Source organism: Pinus tabuliformis, chromosome 6, assembly GCF_031772625.1.
Source record: "Pinus tabuliformis cultivar Carrire ecotype Pingquan chromosome 6, CPIR1, whole genome shotgun sequence".
Taxonomy (NCBI): Eukaryota; Viridiplantae; Streptophyta; class Pinopsida; order Pinales; family Pinaceae; genus Pinus; species Pinus tabuliformis.
In genome coordinates this window covers 932,811,643-932,835,276 of record NC_142292.1, presented here as the reverse complement: position 1 = coordinate 932,835,276, position 23,634 = coordinate 932,811,643, and positions in this window count along the sequence as shown.

Below are 23,634 nucleotides of genomic sequence, written 5' to 3'. Positions count from 1 at the left end.
TCCCGTTGGATTTACAAGGTAAAGCAAGCTGCATATGGTAGTGTGGAGAAGCATAAGGCTAGATTTGTGGCCCGTGGCATTTCACTGGTAGAGGGGATTGACTATGATGAGACCTTTGCTCCTGTTGCAAGGTACTTGTCAACCAAATATATTTTGGCACTATCATCACAGATGGGTTGGAATATCTATCATATGGATGTGAAGACTACCTTACTCAATGGAATGATTGAGGAAGAGGTGTACATAGAGCAACCTGAAGGTTTTGAAACCTTGGACCATGAGTCGCATGTGTGCCAATGCAAGATAGCGTTGTATTGGATGAAGAAAGCACCCCGCAGTTGGTACACCATGATAGATAGCTTCTTTTGTTGGCTTATGGGGGTCATGAACCAGATTCAAAGCTAGTTGCGCCAAAAGATTCCCTACACCACTGGCCCTTTCAGCATCAATCCGCGGTGCGTGGACTGAAGTCTCACCTGATGCAATATGGGGGGATGCTAGAACTGAGTTTCTGCACCCACATATCAGTGCGATATCCTTTTGTGACCCAGATATGGCTACGTGCAGATCAGTAAGTCTTTATGGATTATCAATGAAATTTCTTTAATTAGCCTCTAGACCTCCGTGAAGGTCTACGACTGGCTTTTTCGGACCTTGAACAGGTGAATTAGCTGCTTACGCGCACCATAGATTACTCTTAGACCATTATTTGTTCATATCTACTTAAGTGTTTGATAGCTTTAACAAAAAGTGTTATAATCTTCTCTTAATCACTTACCATTAATTGCATTCATATAACAATAAAAATTAGGTAAAGTCACGCATCAATACATCATTATTTCACAAAAACATTATTCATCATAACATAAAGCGCATTCATACATAACAAAAGTTAATAGATAAGACATAGGAATTTCTGCAACAATCTTCTTTATTAATATTCAGTTAATCTTACAGACTCAAGACTTCCCTACGCACTCAGCTGCGGGCCTCTACGCACTCAGCTGCAGACACTACTCTAGGCCTTTGCACACTCAGATGCAGAGCCTTTCCCTCCTTTAAGACTTCTACTCATGCGCTAGACTTTTGCGCTCATACCCATAGATTTCTTCAATTACTTGCCTTAGACTCTCTAAGACACACTTATTTATACAATCCCATGGTCCGCGGACCATGGGTAGATCTTCAAAATCCGACTCAAGTTACATAAAATAAGGGTAAAACCCTTTCTAACTCTTAACTAGATATGCACTCCGTGACCACAATTTGCGGAGAATTTACATATTTTTACTTCAAAACACGTGCTTTTGTCCAAAAATTGACCCAGGGGACCCCATCCCAACAGGCCCCCAACACAAAGATTGTGACTCGCCCTCAGGTCACTCAGCTGGTGTAGAGATCTTGTTGTGAATATCCCCCAGCTCCACTTCCACCATTTCATACTTTAGCTACGCTCTGCGTGGCTGCCTACTTCACTTGTTCGACCAATTGTTATGTGGTTGGTCCTTCACTACCCTGCTTGATCTTCTACTGCATAGGCTGTAGGTTCACCAAATTTTATTATATGTTGGCAGAGACTTGGTAGGCTTCTTCCAACCAAGGATCCAACCGTGCCTTAAGGATTGCCTCTTTTTTCTGCGTGGCTTCCACTTGTGTAAGGAGTTGCTTCCCCTCCTGGAACTTGGCGAGGCATTGTGTTGTAGCCATTGTGTGTGCCATCGCCCTCACTTTGTCATACTGTTGTTGAAGCTCGTGGGTCTCTGTCTTTAATCTCTGCAAGTTGGGATCTTCCTATAGATCCGTCACTAATTCCATGTCTTGGTCAAACAATGTTGTGCAGTCCACAACCATGACATCGACAGTAGCAATTCCATCGTTAACAGTTTCTTCGCGTTGTTCCCTAACTTCTGGCGGGGTTGAAGGCTGTGACTTGAGCTCCAGTTATGTGATTTTCATGTTCATCTCAAACTGAACTATGGCCACCTCTACCATGGCATCACGGACACCCACTGCAAGCTTCCTGATCTTCGCCTCAAGTGGTGCTTCCTAAGGTATGTACAACTCTGACACTGTTCTGCATGCTTCGGCCACCATGATCACAAGCTAGGCGCTCTACGCCTAGATTGTCTCCTTTACCTTAATTGCCTCTATCTTCTCGGTGAACATTTTCTCATTGTTCACCTGATATTCACTGATTAGGCTGAGAGCGCGCTGCTCCTGCACTCGTAACTCTGTTGTCACACCTATCTATAGCATGTGAAGATACTCATTGGGGAGCACTACGAGGTTGAGGCCAATATTCTTTAGAACAATTACGATGACCTTGTCATCAACCGATTCCATGCTCAAAGACCCTTCGAGTAGCCTGAATGCCCAGAGATCGACTGATCTGACCATCTCTACAGCCTAACTGGTCCCTAATTCCAAGATCATCTGTGCAACACTCACCTATCTTGTGCCCACCTAGATGATGCTAGTTTGGATCTGCAGTTCATGAAAATCCTTCTGAAGAGTGCCTAGCGACTACAGGTGCTTTTGTTCAAATTATTGTAATAGTTATGTTGTGGTATCATTCACTTTATCTCCGATCTCATCGAGATCACCTTCTGTGAGCGTTATGGGATCCGGTGGAGGATTCATTGCTTTCGAATTCTTTAGGGTCCCCTCCTTCTATTGTTCCCTATACCTCTTCACTCAAAATGGAGTGATCTGTTCTTCATCTCTACCACCTTCTTGCTCTAACTTCTCATCTTCCTCGGTCTAGCGTGAAGGGGATTTACTGCTCCGCTCAGAGTCACGTTGTTCCTGTTTAGCCTGCTGCTTTGCAGTGTGCTCTTTTTCCAATCGGGCCTTCTCCTCGGCCTCCTTCCTTCGCTTCTCGGCCAACTGCTGGACCGCCTGCTTTGTTGCCTCCTTCTTTTTTTTCTCTGTGGAACTCCCCATGCCTTTGCTAGTGCCTACGACCAGATCAGATGGAGAATGCCAATATGCCATCCAACCCTTGATAACCTCTCGAATGGCATCATCTATGGCAAGATAAGGCAGATTAAACCACTTCGGTTGCAGATCCTTCCGCACTTTGATATACATGCAGTGGAAGTCTGCCTTAAACTCCATGTACTCTGATAACTGCTCAAACACAGTTGGGGACAATCAACAACCAGAAAACTTTTGTCTCTGTGACCCATGCAGAGTCCTTTGTGGCCCAAAGGGAGGCAAACTGTGCAGCCTCCAGCAATCCTTTCTCAAAGGGAGGAAACTAGTTGTCCTCCAATAGCTCCCAAGCTACTAGCACAATGGAGAGCAACAACCACGCACAGTGGAAGGTTTTTCTCTCGTCCTAAGCCTCATGGAAATTCACAAGGAACTCATTGCAGAGGTAGCCCAACCAGTTAAACTGCACACCTTCCACGCAATCTGCAGCTAACGAGATTACTGACGCTGGAACCTCATCTGCGCAACATTTCCTCATGACCTTACCAATGAGGATCTGCGTGGAAATTTGCACCGCGGAGTCGGTGATAGACGTGATTGAGTACCCATGTGGATTACTAACTAGCTTGAAATTCTCCTTCATTTTTTCTGCTAGGTCACGCTCACTGTTTTTTTGCCAAACTCCTTGGCTGGATTTAAGCTTGAATGTGGCAGGAGCGTGATTTGATGGATCAACATGTCTATAATTGGGATCGGTGCGCTCATCCATAAACATCCATCATGTACCAAGGTCAAAAATTGCTTGATACTGATGATATTAATGTTGGAGTGGTGCTAGTTAGACACCCACAGCAGGTTCAACAGCCTCGACTGATTCACTTCGTGAATCCACTTGACTGGCTCCAACACATTGACACTGGATTATTTATAGTACACCGATTCATGTAGTTCTTCTTTGCAAGGTGGGGAAACCTCTCATGGTCCACCAAATCTCAGTCTTCCATTTTCAAATGGGGAATCCGCGCCAGGCGCGGGCCTTCAAAGGTGATGCTTTTTGGTAGCAAGGGTGTATTTATGAGGAATTTCCCCACATATGAGTCCTTAGTGACCTTCACCTTTCCCTTATGTGGAGGGATGTAATCCGGTAGTCTGGAGATGGGCTCCATGCCCTCGGCATCTATATCCTCTACCTCCTCTTCAGCCTCCAAATCTACAACTTTGTCCTTATCCTTTGCCGATTTTTTGTCTTTATTTTGGACCTGGGTAGCAGAGTGCTTCCTCGGTGACTCGCGCACCCACATTGGCCTCTTCTGCTTGTCTTTCATGGGCTTGGGATTTTCACGCACTGGTGTAGGCTTCGACCTAGGCGACCTTAGCAATGTAGGCACAGGAGTCGAAGCCTCCATGCTTACAACTTCTAGAGCTGATCCCTTGGAGGCAACAGTTCCTCTGGTGCTTGCAGTCTCACCTGGTCCGGACATAGTGCTGAGAATAAACTACTAGGTATCCCTAGGAAAATTAAGAAACAAAGAGCTCGCGACTAAATCTGCAAAAAAATGAGGATTCATAAATGACGGACAACACAACTCAAAAATTCTAAGGACGCAAAGTGTTCTCTACTGGACAGCCATGCGTAATTTATAGGCGAATTTGAATTCAAATTCGACCATTCCCCCCAAAATCTATCCATAAATGCTAATTTGGCGGTAGATCTTCAAATATTTCAGCCTTAAACGGCACCCCCCCCCCCCCCCCCCCCCCCCCCCCCCCCCTCTTAACAGTCTCCTTGCTGTCAAATCATGAACAATTATTGTAGTCATTGAGATGGATCCCCTGTGTATGGCTTCAATCGGCTTCCATTTACCCTTCCTGGAAATGGTTCTCCATTCAACATTGCAAGCTGAACTACGCCACCATCTGTAATTTCTTTGATGACATATGGCCTGAGCCAGTACATCTATAACTTTCCTAGAAACTTAGCAAACTTGCTATCATATAATAAAACCAAGTCATTTACCTTGAAGGTGCGCAGTTTGATGTGTCAATCATGCCAAGCTTTTTCACGTTCCTTCTAAACCTGCTGATGGAATCCAACCAAAAAACTATCTTCTTCGAGCTCTATTAGCCGCACGAGCCATTCTTTGAAGGCTTCGTGGTCCGCCATTCCTGTGAAAGCTACTATGCGTAGACTAGGCATGATATATTCCATGGGAATTATAGCCTCTACACCATAAACCAATCAGAAAGACGTCTAACCGGTCAACTTTTTGCAAGTAGTCATGTATAACCATAATATTGCTGGTACGCGCACGTCCTAGTCATTCCGTTGTGCGTCGCAAATCTTCGTCAATTCATTCTCCAATATATGATTGAAAGCCTCAACTGTTCCATTGGGATGAGGATGATATGGTGTACTTTTATGATGGTAAACCTGGAGCTCTGTGGTCAGCACGCTGATCATTTCATTGAGAAAGTGTGTACCACAGTCGCTCATCAATACTTTCAGGCAATCGAACCTGGTCAACACATATTCAAACAAAAAATTTGATGTTGTTGCCCCTGTACATTCCTTCACAAGTTGTACTTCCACCCATCTAGTCAAATATTCTATCGCGGTGATGAGGTAGCACACACCTGTTTTCTTACCTGGGTGTTGAATTGGTCCTACAAAATCAATTGACCATTTCTCAAATGGCTACAATGACACTTTCGGATTCATCGGTAGCTCATCCCTCCACGACGGCCTGCCCATCCTCTGACATGCATCACATTCCTTACAATATGCTTTAGAATCTTTATGCAGTGTCAGCCACCAAAACCCATCGCACAAAAATTTTTGCGTTGTTTCCTGTCCTGCATAGTGCCCTCCTACAGCTCCTCCATGAGCTTTAGTGAGGATACTATTTCATTCAAAATCAGGCACATAGCGTCGAAGTATCTCATCCGATCCCATTTTATACAAATGTCCTGCAATTACTGAGAAATTAGCTGTGCGCACTAGCAACTCTTTCTTATGCTGACTGGTGTATCCTTCTCGAGCCATCCCTATAGTCAAGAAGTGGATAATATCCATGAAGTGGTTATCCGCTACGCGCAGCACGAAGAGATGCACATCGAGCAACCCTTCCTCCAAGTTAGTAGGCTCCCCTCCTGTCTCAATGCACGACAGTTAGTCACGTCTTGCATTCAACCTTCTTGGTTTCACAATTAACTCAAAGTCATATTCTTGGAACAATAATAGCCATCCGCATATTCCCCCCCAACACAGGCTTATTGACTAGGTACTTCAAGGCGGAGTGGTCTGTGTACATCTTGACATGTCCTCACAACAGATAGTGCCTAAACATTTGGAGTGCGTACACCATAGCCAATCTCTCGCCCTCTATTGTGGAGTAATTCCTCTCAGCCTTTAACAATTTTCTGCTTGCAAATGCTATAGGGTGATCTAGTTCTCCTTCGCTAGCCTATGTCAGCACTGCTCCTAATGCAATACACGAGGCATCAACATGCACATGGAATTCTTTCTTCCAGTCCGGGAAGACCAAGATCAACGCGGTAACCATTTTCTCCTTCAAGACATCCAGATTGTGTTGACATTCTTCATTCCAACAGAATGTAGCATCCTTCTTTAGCAACTTTTCCATGGGCACGGTAATCTGAGCATAAGCCTTGATGAACTTTCGATAATACCTAGTATGGCCCAGCGTTGCACGCAGTTGTTTAACACTCCTTGGGGCTTCCAAATTGATTATTACCGCGATCTTGGCAGGGTCCACCATGAGTCCTTTCCTGCATACCACATGACCCAACAAAATCCCAAAGGGGACACAAAATAAGCACTTCTTTAGGTTCAGCGCAATTTGATACCTTCGGCACGTATCCAACATTAAGTGCAAACTGTCTACATGGCGCTTGACTAGCCCAAACACTGCCTAGTCATCGAAATAGACCTTAAAAAAATTGTGAATAAACTCTTTGAATGTCGTGATGACTACGCGATATAATATTGTCGGCGCATTCTTGAGTCCGGAGGACATCACCATATACTGAAAAAACCCCATTCCATTGCAAAGGTTGTTTTACTCTTGTCTTCTGGCATGATCTTGATCTAATGGTATCTAGAGAACCCATCAGTAAACAAATAGGCCTCCTGTCCTCCAACATTGTCTAGGACCTCATCAGTAATGGTCAGGAGAGGATCATGGACACAAGCATCGTTAAGCTTTCTTAGATCTATGCAAATCCTTATTTCATCCTTCTTATTCTTTTCCTGAACTACCATTGGCTCGAACAATTAGATTCCTCCACTTGTTCAATAATACCTACTTCAAGCATCTTGTCCAACTGCAAGCGAACCTTTTCCTTGTATTTGGGATTAAGGCGATATGGCCTCTGCTTAATAGGCTTCACATCTGGTTTCAGAGTTATTTTCATCACTCCAAAAATCGCCTATGATGCCTTTCAAGTCCGAAAAGTTTGTAGGGAATAAATCCTAATATTCGTGGAGCAACTCAGTGACTTTATCTACTGTAGCATCATCCCAATAATCCCCAATCTTCGCAAACTTCGGCTCCACCTCTATGCCAATGTTTACTTGCCTAGTTTTCAATGGTGCGGTGATGTCTAGATTCTCTATCTGCAGTCCCTCAACCTCGCGGTGGCCTTATTCCTCTGGGATATTGATATTCCTGTAGAAAATTTGTGTAGTTTAACTCGATAATGCAATATAAATCAAAGCAGAATACTATAACCTACTTATACTATCAATTTGCGAAAGCTTAAAGATCGAGCTGAACAATATAACCAGAAGAAGAAGAATCAATGACACAATAAACATGAAAATACTTTGGGGAAAGCCTCAACTAAAAACCCCACACTATTTTATTATCATACATGGTGGAAATACGTAGGAATTATAGCAAGCCTTAGCTCTCACAACTAGCTAGCTCTCAATACAATCCTCACAGATGCTCACAGGCAATCTTGGCTTCTCTCCAGCCTTCCTCTCTGCCCTCCAAGCTCCTATTTCCTTGCGTTGTTCCTTTTGGATGATTTTCCCATTACCAAGTGGAAAACTAATCCTCCAAAACTGCGCAATCATCAAGGATAAATCCTTGACTGCATGCATGAGTTTTATCCATGAGAAAACACATGCAACTGATAGTAAACTATCCTTGACTATTAATCCCAACTGGGTCTTTCTTAGAATAGACATGCATGAGTTTCTGATGAGGGAATCTTCAGTTCACTGGAGTATCACTAGTTGAGTGCATTAATGCATCAACTAACTGTTAACTCACTATTAGTTCCTCAAATAGTTTGGAACTAATTTAATTGGACTTAACCCTGTAAACTGAGTTAACTAATTAAAACTCAAATATAACTCAATCTTATCTCCTTAATTTAAGGGATAACTCTTGCATGACTTCAGAAAGACTTCTAACTTGAATTTCTCCAACTAATTAATTTAAAATAAATTAATTAGTTATTTCCAAGTAGCTGTTAAAACTAAATTCGATTTTAATTCACAATTTAATTCAAGGACAAATTAGATTGGAATATTCTTGTTGCCATATTTCAACACTCCCTCTCAACAAGAAAGGGATTATCTGCCACCCCGATCCTGTCTCTATGGAACTCGAATTTACACTTTGACAATGCCTTTGTCAAAATGTCAACATCTTGCTCCTCTGTCAAGATATACTACAGCAACATGATCCTCCTCACTACAAAGTCTCTAAGATGATGATACCGAATGTCGATGTGCTTGGACATATCATGAAATATTGGATTCTCAGAGAGTTTGATACAAATCTGATTATCACAATAGATCACAGTTGGATCCATCCTCTGATCAAACAAACCAACTAGGATTTTTTGCATCCAGATTGCCTCACATGCTGCCTGACTTGTAGCCATGTAGTTTTCCTCTGCCAAGCTGAGTGCAACCGACCTTTGTTTCTTGCTATACCAAGAACTTGCCGCTGACCCAAGGTTGAAAATCCCTCCTGATGTGCTCTTCTGATCTGATGGACTCCCTACCCAATCTGCATTAGTGAAGCCCTGTAGCTTCACTCCCTCTATCCGTCTGTACCATAATCCATACTGATATGTGCCTTTGAGGTATCTTAATATATGCTTTTCCACCTTCCAAAACATATTGGTAGGTTGAACCATCACTTGACTCAGTTGGTTCACCACATAGCACAAATCTGGTCATGTGTTCACTAAGTACATCAGTGAACCCACAAGCTACATGTACACAGTAGCCTCTACCACTTCTCTTGAAGTAGCAACCTCCTGCCTCCAGTTACCTGCTAGAGGAGTCTGCATGGGCTTGCACTTATCCATGTGGAATCTCCTGAGTATCTCGTTGGCATACTTGCCCTGAGACACAAACAACTCCCCATCCTTTTGCCACACTTCCATGCCAAGGAAGTAATGCATGAGACCCATGTCTTTCATCTTGAATTCTCTTGCAATGTCCTCCTTACAAGACACGATCAACTGATCATCACCAGTCAATATGAGATCATCAACATAAAGTACGATGATCAACAGCTTACCTTTCACCACGATGTGGTACAGGTTCGCATCCGCTTCACTCTTTGTGAAGCCCAACCCGGTGAAGTAGTTGTCTATCCTGGTGTACCAAGCACGAGGTATCTCATCCAATTGCTTAGGGAGAGCCTCCCAAGCCCTATTGCCTAACTGGAGAGTGTGAAGGGGCAATAAGCAAACACTCTGCAACTATAAACAACATCGAAGGATGATGAGTATGATCAAGCGTTCGTCGAAATTCTCAAGAGTAATCCTCCGAACGACCCCCACTCTGTGTCGGATCTGTTGATAACCCCCTCAAAGCCCTGTCTCCACTAAACATGGTGTCCCCAAATGCTCAACAGTGTCCTTATTGATCCTAGGTGTGTTGCATCCAATGGTACACATAGTGTCCCTGTCCATAAGTCTCCTGGGAGGCAATGCTCCAAGCACCCATTGCACTACATCATCTACCACTACATGCCCCCCAGTATCGTCACCCTCCTCGACATGCCACTCTACGCTACAACCTGTCCCGATACACCACTGGTACTCTTGGCTACGGCTATACCATCTTGTACTGTCTTGTGTCCCACCTGTGTCACCGCACCTGTCACTCCCAACGTGTACTCAAAGTGATATGAGGCACTCCCACTCCACAGCACAATCCAACATACTACAACACACCCCCATGCGTCTCCATGCCCATCCACAGACCACTGCTCCACACTAGATGCTCCTACCCATCGCTGGATGTGATAGCCTAAAGTTGTGTCCATATGCGTCAGCCTGCACCTAACGTATATCATCACCTACACCATCGCATCAGCATGCTCTCCGATGAGGGGATCTCCCCTCCAAATCCTCCCTAAGGGACCCAAGAAGTGAACTCCCTAGGTAACATTAGTGATGCCACCACTGCTCTGCCCCTCCATGTCCTTCGTTCCCACACAACTGTGAAGAATACCCAGCTCCATACAAGGCACTATCTAGTGCCCTACCAATGCCACCTCCTCCGACAAACTCCTGCTAGAGTATGTTGGTCATCCTGTGATCCCATGCATGACCATCATACCAAAATGACCTAGGGAGTCTGCCCATAAACTAGTTGGCCACTGGTGCTGACTGAGACTCCCCCAGCAAATGCGTGGGCTCAACTGCTAGGCCAACTACACCACCACGATCATAGTCAACTGACATATCCAGGGAATGATAGGTAGTCCCACGTAGATCCCAATTCCAGTATGGGCTTATGGTATCCCTAATGCTTGAAAGCTCCTGTCGAGCTTCATGCCAGTCCACTACCATCTCCATAGCCCACTCCACCGGGTACCAACTCAGAATCTCTCACCATCCAACCCCAACAGAGGGATTGAATATACAAACTCCCATACATAGGACAAGCCCTCCATCCTACAAATGTTGCACCCTATGCAACTCATGTCACCTCATCTCATTAGCCTGGTCAACACATAAAATATGTTGAGGTGGCTTTGCCTCTCCCTCTCTAAGGTGCAGAGGTAAACTACTGATGTTACAAGCCCCATCTATGTATGTCTGAAGAGGGTTGCTCTGATGCTCTAATGTGCACTCTAGTTGTACCATTAGGGAATCTAATCATTCCCCAACGTGAGTTAGTTTGGCCACTAACTCGGGACAAACCACTCTCATGCCCTCCAGCTCCTCGTTTTGATGTAGAATAGCCTCTCATATTGTCGTGGCCTCCTCTCTCAATGCTAGAAGGTCAGCCTGGAACTGATGAAACTGTCATGGGTATCTATCACCTGCAGACTCAGTCACAACTCTGGATACCTCAGCAACTATCGGCATCTCATCCATGGGTGGCACCTCCTCAATAGATGGCTCTATGTGTGTAGGCTCTATCCTCTCCACCAAGGTGTCAACTGGGGCTATCAAAGAGGTCTCTAATAAACGTGACTCCTGCACCACACCGGGTATATCGATGTGATCCTCACCATCCTGTGGGCTCTTGGCATCATTCTCAACCTCTTCCTCAAGCTCCTGATATCTAAATCCAGGTCTCCACTAGCAAAAGTGCTCCTTGGTCTCACCCTCTCACTATCCTTGTCCTGCTTGCTCCTTCTCAAGAGATCTGCTTCCCAGGTTCTGTCGACTTTCCCCACATGATGTAGATGGTTGTACTCCCATGGCTTGTGCACCTCTAATGTCTCTGTTGTAAGGAAAAGGATGGATCTGGTCTAACACCTTACTCAACTGAGCCAACCTCTCATTGTTCCAGTGGATTCTACCCCAGAATTCCTGCATACTAAATCTCCCTTGAGCCATGGGTGGTGTTTGGTTCAATCCATCACTGTGCATACATGCCCAAATCTCCCATGATATTACTTGTTACCCACGGTTGGGCCAAGATCATTCTATGATACCGCTGTAATGTTCCTAACTTAAACAAATAGTGATATATAAAGCAAAAACGATTATCAACACAAAAAAGTTTAAAAAACAATACATGCTCATAAAAACTCTAGAAGTAGAACCAGCTGAGCCATTTTATTAATCAATGGAGAAAGTACAATAGTATGGATGAATGCACCTGGGCTTGCCTCAATGGAAAGTGTGACAGAATCCAGGTGATGAGACAATGATGTCAAGTATTGGAAAATGTCTGCTCCTCTAATGCTTTGCGCTGCCTAGAAAACAACACTACTCGCTAGAAAGGAACTGCAAGAAAATCCACTTTTTCTACTCAGAAAATGCCACAAATTCAGCCCCAAGCTCCTTGACCAAAACCCACAAAAACCCAGAAATGGTTTGGCCTGATTCTAACCTCCCAAAATCAACCCCCAAAGGCACTATGCAATCCACAACAATTATGTGTTATTTGCTGCAAAAGAGATGTCTGAAAACCCCACCTTCGGTGCCCAGAAAGTTCTAGAAATATATAACTAGGGTCCTTGTCGAAAACTTAGAAAAACCCACAATGGTTTGGTCTAGTTTTGACCTTCTAAAATCGGCCCCCAAGAGGCCCTACGCCCTCCAACACTGTTGAAGCACACAACCTGCAAGTATGCCAATGAAATCCTCCTCCAATACTCTGGAAAAGTAGCAATCACCTCCATTAGTGTTTCCCTTTCCTCTCTCGACAAGGATCAGCCTCAATAGCTAAGCTTCCACCTCCCACGTGTGCACAACATTCTTCCTCTGCGCTGCCTAGGAAGTGCGAAAACCCCATTGAATAGAAGTCCTCTCTCTCAACTCCAAAAACTCACCCAAATGGCAATAGACACCCAAGCCTCATTTCCAAAATTTCTCCCGGCCAAAGCTCCTCCGAAAGATACCAAAATCACAATTCAGCCTCTCCTCACTGTGTCCTCTAGGAATATGCACCACCTAGAGACACTGGAATATGAACTCTGGAAATCACAATGAAAACCTCCTCCGAAAGAATGAAGATGAACCTCTCTAAGGTGGTACTCAAAGTCCCCTAAAAAAAGGGTTGAGTTCACCGCTTGAAGAACTCTTGCTAAATAGCAAGTGACTCGGCTAAGCAGCTCGAGCAACCAAATAGAAATTTGATATGCCAAAGATGAATGAAATCAGGAGAGATGCCTTCCTTATATAGATTTTGTGGAGCACTGTCCCTCCAATTTTACCTCCATCGTGGGCCTTCAATTAACCACCTCCATGCAAACTGAACTAGGGAGTGTGTATGTCCCTAGTGTCGGTGGCCCCCATGTGTAATTTAACCACAACAAAATAACTTCTAAGTCTAATCTCCTAATAAAAATCGAATGGGCTCCACTATCTCCAAAATTGGCCCCAAAATGCAATAATTAGTCTTGTTCCAAATTAATTTAGGAAGGGTCATGACACCTGTTGTGTGGGTTGATCACTCTTATGAAAATTTCTACTTGTTGTCTTCCTCCAACTGATCACTGGATGAAGGTCTTTTATCACCCTTATTGAGTTCTCCTTGAGTCACTGCCCTTTGTGTCTCAATCACTCAATGCGTTTATTGTGTGTCTTTCTCTTTCATCTAGCCTTGCCTTTTATAATCTTGAGTTATTGACCAGATCAATTAACTATTGATGACTAAGTCTCCATAACCCTAATCTCTCAATGAGATTGATGGTTGAGATTAAGTCCTAGTCAACAATCAAGATTCATCTAATTCACTAATGTAAAAATCTTTACATTTCATTAGATTAAACTCACTTTTATCAAAAAACACGTCGCTTTAATAATTCCTTTAACTAAAACGAAATTGCTAAGATCAAAAGTTTGGATGATTTCTACACATCTTGACACTTAAATTTGTGCGGAAGTACCTATCTGAGCTACAAACATTAACAATTACAAAGTCCAGTTCCTAGAAACATACCATATAGTCTAATACCCAAAGCTACATGTACCATTATTAGAAATAAGATTCAAGATTGTCCAAAACATTTTAGATTCACACATACAAACTATATGTAGATAGCAAGGAAAGATACTTGATTCATATTGTTCTTATTTATGATATCTTATTAGATAAACTCAATCATGACGAGAGATGCATGTTATGATACATTATTTAACCGCCGAGTCCTAACTCTTATCACTTAATCATATACTTTATTAACTTAAGTGACAAGTCATTATTACATTATTTTCAATGTCACAATATAACTTTATTTCATAAAATTTACTGTACTTAAATAATATTTATCTTCACAGTAACCCTTATGATTTATCTTAACCAAAAAAGGTGTGCACAATTGAGGCGAACAATGATGCCAAAATTGTCACATCGTCATCATCTGAGTAAAGCTTGTGTTTTTGTCTTGTTAACTTCTATCCGAGCAATTATGACTTTTATACAAGTTGGTAAAGTTAGATGATAACTGAAGATCTGGTAGTGAGGACATCATTACCTTTGAACCTATAACGCTGAAATAAGGAAACCATTGAGACAGTCACTGGTTGACACGTCAAAATTGATTTTTGTAATTCTTCTATATGCAATGACTTGTTTTACGAGCATGAGCAAGAGTATGAAAACAACACAAGGCATTACGTGCAAGATACAGAGAAGTCAAGAGTGCATCCTAGTGCCGTAGATCATTGTATGTCATATGATGTAAGGATTTTTGTGGTGGGCCAGAGGCTGTGATGCTTATTATGTGAGCTCTGCTGTTGTAAGTCGATGAGGTTGAGATTGTCACCCTCTCAAGAAAAATAAATTCAATATATGGTTTATGTAAAGGAAAAATACTTTGTTTATCTTAAGAAAAAATTAAAAAGTCAATTTACATTCCTATTACTAGATGATACTTCTCTTAAGTGCATATATTTCTTGTTTATCATCTCTACCTAGTAAACGAGAAGGCGGGTTGGTAAAAATCCATCTCAAACCTAAATCACATTTTTAATAAATAGTGATCGGCAACCATAAACCTAATATTAAATTATATTTTTAATAAACAACATACTAGGGTTGGGATTAAACTAATGTACAATCTGAGCGTGGAGGTCGTGTATGGAAACGATTTGTTGAAGGCTTGGGCAACCTCTCAACTAAATCATAGACAATGAGATAGTGCGATAAGCATATTCTCAATTTGGGGTTTTTTCACAATTTGAAGAATAAAATTGACAGTCTTTTAGAAGACAATGAATACAAACTAGGGCTTATGAGAGCAGCCCAACGTATATTAGAGTAAGCGAAATATTGTGTCTTAATTTAGTTTTGACCAAAACATGCTCGCTTATCCATGGACTATAAAAGGATAAGAGTGAGGTATGATAATTCACATTGGATTATATAATGTTAATTATAGGCATTATGTTCAAAACTGAATTGAATGACCGGACCAATCTATCACTAAGATCTCAATGCACATGTATTAAAAAGAATTTATGAAATAATTAATTTTTAATGAAAAAATTATTTTTTAAATTTAAAACCATGATTCCAAAGTAATAGAAACAAAATATGTAAAGTTTGCTCATTTTCATACCATATAAAGTGAATATATCAAAATGGCACAGAGTGCAATACATTTCAGCGACACAATACATAATTAACGAGGCTCTAAATGGCCTCTAAAGTCCAGAAACAATGCTACAAGCTATGAGGTCATTGTTATGAATATAATTCATAATTCATAATAAATGTAAATATAAATATAATAATAATAAATGATAATTAATTAATGAAGAAGCATGTCTTAGAGACATGGTCATTTGTGAAAGTGCACTTGCATAGGGTATATAAGCGGGCTCTTATTTTCATTTATATCATCCTTCATCAATTCTTTTATACAATATACAATTTACAATTACTATCCTACAATGGATGTCTTTGTCTACGAAGTATTTTAATATTTCCGCTACGTATACAACTTTTGGTCGTTCCATTAGTATCAGAGTTACATATGATCCAACGTTTGGCCATCAACCTTTGTCAACATTATTGTCGTCAAATTGAAGCGTTACGCTACCAAGTCTGGAAAAATTGTCCATTTCACCTTCGGCTATTAAAAAAAAATTAAGAAAAAAATAAAAAAACAAATAAAAAGCCTTAATTCAATATATATAGAATTAAAAAAATTGTATTACAAAAAAATATATATTTCAAAGAAAAATAATATGTATATATATATATATATAAAAAGGTAAGTTAAATGACTAGTCGTAGTCACAGACTACTAAACCGCCCACTGCTCAACCAACATACCACTAGCTGCAGCCACCCGGTTCCAGCATCCACCCATTTAGTTCACAAAGCTATCAGCATACTGTTGATCATTACGTTTGCTCCTACCATTGGCATCCAAGCACCGTACAGAGCTGCACAATCACCCATCCAACATTGTTCGATGCACAAGTTTGCACATATTACATCGTCGTGTTACCCCTCACTACCCTCTGCCTATAGAGCCGTTGTCTCCAATTCAACCGCAACCACCAAACTTGCCTCAACCCACGACACCCCACTGACCTGCTCCACCGTTCTATGTTCCCTCTCCCCTCTTCCCTGCTCCGCCCAACATCCTTGGTTCGGCAACACCATCACACTTCATTTTTTCTCCGCTGACCCTCGTCGCCGAGACTTCCACTGCTAGCCACATCTCCTTATCGTTGACACTTATGTTTTCACTCGTTGACCACTATTCATTAAGTTCTTCCGCCCTCATCCTTCCTGTACAAAACCATTATACAAATTTGGTCAAACTCCTTACCTACCATCATAGTGTTTCATTATTAAAATAAATTACAATTAAGTAAAGTATTTAATAAAAAAAAAATTATGTTTCTTAAGTATAAAGGCGTTAAATTTTAATGAAGTATTAAAAAGTAAATATTAAAAGGTTGATATATGTAAGAGACTTTTATATATATATATATATATATATTCAAGCAAGTTAAACTTCTCGAAAGTTAATAATTTATAAAATTTATGAAAGAGAAGGGATTATTATAAGGAAGTTTTGATTTTAAGTCAAATACTTTCAAAAATAAAAATTAACGGAATACTAAAGTTAATTAAAAAGAAAAGGGTTTCGAAGGAATAATAGGTTTCGAAAGGTTAACTAAAAAAACATAATATTTATTATAAGAAGTTAGGAAAGGGTTATCATTAAACCCTAAGCTCTTCGACCAACACAAGAGAAGTCCATTTTTGAAGAACATATCAATGTCGTTGATGGAAATTATCGATAAATAAAATGGAGCCTAATTCAAAAATGATGAAGGAAGATTTTCCTATAAAGGCTTTTTAGTTATGGATCACAGAGTAATAAAGGAAGTATCCAAGGAAGAGAAATTAATATCGCTATCAGCACAAGCAACAGTAAAAATTTCATCAATGCTAACTTGGCAAATCAACTATTAATTCTAGAGCTAAGCATTGGTGTAAGGAAAAATATTTTTGACCAAAAGGAGTATAACATTAGTGATTTACAAGTGACAATAGGTCAGTCAATAATCAATGGATTAATTGGTATCTTATTCGTAACAAATGGTGAGTACATATCTCAATTTCATGTTGTAAAGATGGATATTGACATCATACTCGGTCAACCTTAGTTTAAGAATTTGGGTACATTCATGTTAAACATAGAGAAACAAGTTTTGACATTTCCTTATAAGTGGAAATGATCACATTTCGAAACATAACAAGTAAATCAAAATCAATAACATCTTTAGTACAAGACTTCAAGGATGTCTCAAACTCGATGTTTCAAGATAACAAAAAGAGCTTGAAGAAGCCATCTATAGTAAAGACAAAGAAATTTCACACCTCAGAGATCACAATGAAAAACTACTCGAACAAGTCAATAAAGCCAAAGCCACAAAGAAGGAACTCAAGAAACATTTATTTGAACAAGAAGAAGAAAATTTACTTTTTAAGAGTCTTAATCAGACATTATTAGAAGAAATCAAAAGATTAAAAGATGATTAAGCTACTAAGAATAAAGTCAACAATTCAAAAAATGAAGAACTCGTGTATTTTATATATATTAATTACATTATTACAAATACCTTTTGTATATTTTAACATTTTAAGTCAACAAGCTATAAGTTTTGTTGCTTCAATGGTATCAGAGCTAGGTTTCGATCGTGGAGCTTCAGTGGCCTACTACAAGTCTACATATCAATAATCAACATGATCACTCCTCATCATGACCAAAATCATCATCACTACTAGACATGGGATCTATCAACATGAGCTACATAAACAATTTGGCTCAAAGTCTGAGGACTCCTAAGACTCCTTTGTAACCTCAGTAGTAGTGGTAGTAGTAACAGGGAAACTAGACATCAAAACTACAAATCACTGATCAACATGATCACTCATGAAACTCGTCATTGATTCAATGCTACTAGAAATGGGATTATCAACAAGAGATACATAAACGTCATCTAGCTCAGAGTCTTAAGACTTGGATTGCTCAACCTTATAATATGATAAAATTTGAAAAGGTTTAACATTCATAACCAATGATGTGATATTCCCACTTAGCAATATTGCTAAGGGGAAATGTCATTTTTTACCATTTTGTCTTATTTTGCATTTGCACTTAGGAAAAGTGGGTTATGGAGCTCCACTTTGATTTTGAAACTAAGGAAAGGCCCAAACATTAGAGAAAGGGAAGAAAATCGAAGTGCTAGTGGGAGGTGGGGACCACTCATGGAGAAATATGGCCCCCCAGGAAATACGCACTCCTTGGAGGGAGATTGATGGGGAGTTCGTATGGCTAGGCCCACATGGGTAATTGGGAAACACATTGACAAAAGAGGAGAAGGCACTCATTTTTGGCATTCTTTATCATTTGAGCATTTACTTTGACTAGCCGCTTGAGCTGGAAGCCAAGTCACCATGTGTTATTGAGCACAAGGGATTTTAAAACGAGAATCTCACCCCTTGCTTCGGTGGACTTTGAGTGCCAACTGTAGGAGGGAATTCCATTCAGTTGCAAATCGATCCAGGGGCATTTCAGTGTGTTCTTGGAGCAACTTCAATAGAAACAACATAGGCTTGCGCAATCCCTTTCCTTGCCACATGTGGGACACTTAGCAACCTAGAAGAGAGTTTTGTCGAGTTTCTCAACCATTTTGGGAGAATTTGGCAGCCTTATTTACAGGTGGGTCGAAATACCCAATAGTTGGAGGAGTTAGGGGAAATTGTGCCAAAATTCCAAGGTCAACATTTGGCCAATTTCTTCGTGAGTTTTTGTGGGTTATTGGTGGAGAGCCCGGGGATAATTTCCCAGAATTTTCTAAGCACCGAAGGAGGCCCTAACAGCCATTGTTTTCAGACAACAGAGCATTTTTCACTAGGACAACGCAGAGATTGCTTGGGACAAGCATATTACATGTTAGAGCAGTTGATTTCATCACCTGGACATTGTTATCTTTCCTTGGGCAAGCCCATGTGCATGCTTTATGATCTTACCTTTGTACCTAGCAATTATATTAATGAATGGATTAGATCAGCGCAACTTTTGGAGATTTATGGGTGTTTAATGTGCTGTAAATTTTTTTGTGTTTTTTCTATGATTGCTTTGTTTATCATTGTAAATTTTAATAAAATGGCTTAGATCAGTGCAACTTTTGGAGATTTATGGGTGTTTAATATCCTATAAATTTTTGTGTTTTTTTTTCTATGTTTGCTTTGTTTATCATTGTAAATTTCCACTAGCAATATTATAGTGGTATTAGAGCTCATAATCTTGGCTCAGCCTATGGGAGCAACATTAGAGTATGACACCAGAAGACCAACAAAATGCGACTTACCAAAGGCATAGGTATAGGAGCAAAGAGAGGCAGCTACAAATTACCCCAGATCCAATGATAGTTGAACCAGAAGTCGAAAGGCCAAACATGGGAGATAATGAGGGAGACAAAAGGAGTAAAGAGGAGGATTTTTCCCAACATCCTCTCAAGCCCGTTCAAGATTTTTCTGAAGGTATTGAGGAGATGAGGTAGCAAAATCACAATAACAATAGGGGAAAATGGATTCAAGGGGAATTCCAAATTGGTGAGAGCTCCAGTACTTCGCATCATCACGGGGGTAGAGCTCTAGTACTTCGCATCATCATGGGGTTCATGGCCCCAACGCACCCCTCATTTCCAACACACCACCCAGGTCCACTATTCCCACATTTATAACATCCAGTGTTGGAGGGCCGCAAGGGCAAGAGGAGATGCCCATGGGGGACTATTTTGTGGAGTATCAATCCTATGGGCTTGACATTAGAGAGGCCATTACCTTCAGGGACTTTTGTCAGTTGAAAGGAAATAACAGGGGAAAAGGGAAAGGCAGAAGAAGCTTCACGCATGGTATCGATTTGTAACGCACCATGGATAGATTGTTCCTTCCAACTTTCGATGGTTCATCTAAGAGCTCAACAAAAGCATGGGTTGAGAAGTTAGATGTTTACTTCCAACTCAACCAGATGACGGAGGGGGAGGCAATTAAGATTTCCATGTTGCATTTAGTGGGAGAAGCCCACGACTGGTGGTCTCATGGGCTAACCACGATGGGGCATGCAGGGGTTATAGCCTATGAGGATTTCACGAGGAGGGTGTTGGAGCGATTTGAGAGGAGAGACCTAAAGGAGCATTTTGGGGAGTTGACAAGGCTCAAGAAGATAGGGAGTGTTGAGGCCTACATCTTCAAGTTTCTAAGGTTGTAAGTGATGGTGCATGACCTATCAGAGACTAGAAGGGTTTTCATGTTCGTAGAGGGACTAGCAGAGCCACTTGATGAGCCCCAAAAATGGACAATTATTTGGGCTCATTCAACCTCCTAATTTGACTTAATCTACCATTCTCATTAGTTTATTGCATGTTTTTGATTATATTTATGTTAATAGAGTGAATTTGGTTAGTCATTATGCCAACAAGTCTAATGGGTGCTTTGTGTAGCCTTTTTGGTCAACTTGGAGACAAAATTGAAGGTCTTAGTGAGCACTTGGCAGCCAAATTCGTGGGAGAACAAGCTAGAGGATTTGTAGGAAGGTGTCCCCTTCATTTATGGGCACTTACCTCGAATTCTCCACCATCAGCTCGGAGTTCAAGGGCCACCGAATCAATCAGCACAAGGGCAGCCAAGCAAGTCAAGTAGGACTGTTGTTAACTCCAAGTTTTGGGCAGCCGAGTCCCTAAAGTTTAGGAGGACTGTTGGGTCCCCAATTTGTATAAATAAGAAGGCTTAGGGCCTCATTTTGGTTAGCCAGTGTAGCCAGTGGATTTTAGCTAGTTAGCCAGTAGATAGTAGCTAGTAGTTAGTCATTTCGTAGCCTTGTTGTAGTCATTTTGTAATTCGATTTGTATGCAATAGATTAGCTTTGCTTTCAGCTCATTCTCAAGCTCTCCTTGTGGACAGTTTTGATGTAACTCTTCATTTCTTGATTAATAAAGATGAATCCAGCTTTGCACCAGCTCTAAATCTCTCTTGGGAGGCTGTAGCTCTTGGGGTTGGGCCCATCTCAAGCGCCCAATACCTCCCTCATTTATCTTTATGTGTTGCTGCATTCTTAAAATAAAATCTGCTCTTTAGATTTAATTCATGCTTTGTTACTTAGGTTGCTTTTGATGGTTGAAGTAGCTTTTTATGTTTAGGATGGATTGGTAGGAGTTAGTCATGCGTTTATATCTCTTTGATAATGTTTTGTTCACATGTTGTACGTGATTTTTGTCATGAATAAGGTTGCTGTTCACTGATCTCATTAAACTGTTAGATAGATCATCTAATATTTTGATTGTATGCAAGACGTAGTTGGTTTGATCAGGTAAACACTATGCAGGGCACCTTCATCACCTCCTCGTTCATCTGAGCCTCATCCAGATCAGCTCCTCCATCACCAAGTCTGTTTCCTCATCTCCCATCTGCTCTTTTGCCACGTAACCCTACCTTCTTGCCTTTCCATTGCCTAAACCTTCTTTGATGCAAGCTAGACTTCCACACCCTCTCATCACCTCATCCCTCAGTCATTGGGTCATTCCAGGCCCCTACCCTACCTCCCTACCCATTCATGCATTCTCTCCCACTCACCTACCAGTTAAAAACCCAATCACGAAACATCCTGTAGAAGAATTACAGAACTTCCTGTAGAAACCCCTGCAGACTTCCTGTAGAAGTTCATAAACACGGTTGCATGTCATCCAGACTTTGTGAAACTCTCAGAGAGAATGTCAGGTATCCCTTAGACCCTCTCTGTACCATCCCAACCTTTTCCAAGCATTTCTCCTCCTTGATCCACCCCTGCACAGTGAAAAGCCAGTTAAAAGCACATGCATGATAATTCTAATAACTTAATCAAAAATACAAAAAGATGTTTTCTTCAGATAGTGATAACTTAGACACATGCATTTTACCTTCCTAGAAGTAATGGCATCTCTTCTCGTAGTTTGCATTCTCATTTTTGCATCAGTAGGACTAGTTGGTAGAATTAGGGTTTGCTAGGGTTTGCTAGGGTTTGTGTTTCTTTTTGGCTTTCAGTTTCTTTTCGCAAGTAGATTAGCTTCCTTTGAGTTAGCTTTCGTCCATCAATTAAAAAGCTTCTTCTAAGAGCTCATAGAAGTTGGCTTGAGCCCCTAGCGGACTTGTGCCAGCTGACCAAGTGACAGCTACGGCAAGAGCTAGTACTTGTGCATACAGCACCGTCGCTTCCAAGTTTGTTACGAACTACCGGGTTGATAAAATTAAAGAAGGGAGTTCCAGGAGTTGTAGCATTATTGCTACAATACTGGGGCCCACCACCACTAAGGGGATTGGTGAAGTCCAATATGCCCACCACCTTGTAGGATGTAGATGGGAGAGAGCAAGACTTGCAAGATACCCTACCCAGGACCAGAACACCAATACCACCTAGACAGGGGTTCTAGCAGAGGGGTAGAGACACTAGGGCTCCACCACCGAGAGCCAACTAGGGGCGAGGATAGTTAGATGAGAAGATCGAGAGAGATCTCCGAAGGAGGAAGCTATGCTTCACTTGTTAGGAACCATGGGCACCAAGGCATAGATGCACAATGGGAAAGGCTCACTACATTGAGGTCTACTTTGACAGTGACCATGAGGACGATGTAGATTTGGGGGAAGGTGGAGATGATAGTGTGGCACACGTGGAGAGGGGACCACCACCACCACCAGGGGAAGCCCCTTTCACACCAGCAGCAGGGGTCCTTGGGTACCAAATTTTTTGATGATGAGGATCAAAGGCACAATACAAGGGTAATGTGTCTTAGTTTTGGTGGACAGTGAGGCCAGCCACAACTTCATTGATGCACAGATGGTGCAAAGGAAAGGGATCATGACCGAGGAGTTTGAGGGGTTCTCAGTCCTTGGCCGGGGGACATGACCATGGAGTGTACATGTTATGTTCCTACTATAACAATGACTATGGGGAACTATTCAGTCACTGATCATCTCTTTGTGGTGGATGTATCAAACACCAATGTGGTGATGAGTGTCTAGTGGCTCTATTCTCTTGGTCGGGTCAATACTAATTGGAGGAAATTGGAGATGGAGTTTATAGGGCTAGATGAAAACTTGGTGGTACTTAGGGGCATGCACTCTTACACACCACAAACTGTTTCATCACAGGATGGAGGATGACCTGAGGCATGGTGACATTGAGTGGGCGATGGAGTTGATGATTTCTGAGGCTGGGGGTCATCCTAGGCCAC